We start from the raw sequence: 1,101 nt of genomic DNA, 5'->3' as shown, positions 1-1,101 counted from the left end.
TTTTTTTTTTTTAGTAATAAAGCAAAATGCAACAGAAACTAGCAGCCATATCGACAGATTTATGTTCTGTGTAACAGTATGAATTATAAAACACCCCGCTATGTCTGATTTGACACTGTTCAAGAGAAATAACATTCTCCAGCTTCGTATTAAATTGACTTGATGCAGACGTTCACAGATTCATGGCAGTCTACCATGTCCAGTAAACACCCAAGTACAGTATGACAGTATAATTTATCACCGGTTTCCTATAGGAACCCATGATGTGGCCTGTGCACTCTTCTGTTTTTTTATTTGTATAGGTCACTCCTCATGTGGTGAAGCCCTGTGAGTCACACAGACATGGAGAACTTCCGAAACATCGAGGATGAGCCGTTTCCCAGCTTTCTTTCAAACGCCTCACTGGGCAGTAGCGGCCGCACCACTCTCGGCAACGTGACACTGGGCTCTACACTTGGGATGCCCATGGCCGCCTCTACCTTGGCTAAAATTAGACCTCCAGTAGACAACAGGTGGGAGACTCCTGCATGTAATCTCATGAATATTGTGGTTGTGTGTCTGTCCTAACTAGGGGAGAATGTTGACTTCCTCAGTTTCTTTGGTGAATCTTTGAAAAGGGGCATTTCATCTCATTTGGTCCAAAAATTATAAAGTTCATTGCCTGCCAGATTTTATTTAACTCAATTGTTTGAGTGATTACCTCTATATATTGTTTTTGTAAAACACCAAATTTTCATTTTTATTTTACTTGGTTTAACCATAGCATCTGTCTTTGTGTCATGGCCCCCAACAAAGTTTTGGTATATAGACTTTTTATGAAAACCTCAATATCTCATCTCCGAATAGTCTGAGCTTCTTGGAACAAGGAGAATCCCTAATGCACATTTACTGGAACATATATTTAAAAAATTTACACATTCTTGTTCCTTAGTTAGAACTTGAGTCCAATTGTAATGGTCAAGATTGCTTTCTGGTTTTATTTTATTTTAATCAAGGGTGAGAATGTGCTTTTTTTTTCCAGACAGGCCTCATTGACAAGCATAAACTGTTGTATTTCGATGTAGCGAATCAGCTCATGGGGAAATATGAATAATTAATCAT

The sequence above is a fragment of the Sinocyclocheilus grahami genome, unplaced genomic scaffold, assembly GCF_001515645.1.
Source record: "Sinocyclocheilus grahami isolate Dianchi unplaced genomic scaffold, SAMN03320097.WGS_v1.1 scaffold2682.1, whole genome shotgun sequence".
Lineage (NCBI taxonomy): Eukaryota > Metazoa > Chordata > Actinopteri > Cypriniformes > Cyprinidae > Sinocyclocheilus > Sinocyclocheilus grahami.
This window is presented reverse-complemented; position numbering follows the sequence as displayed.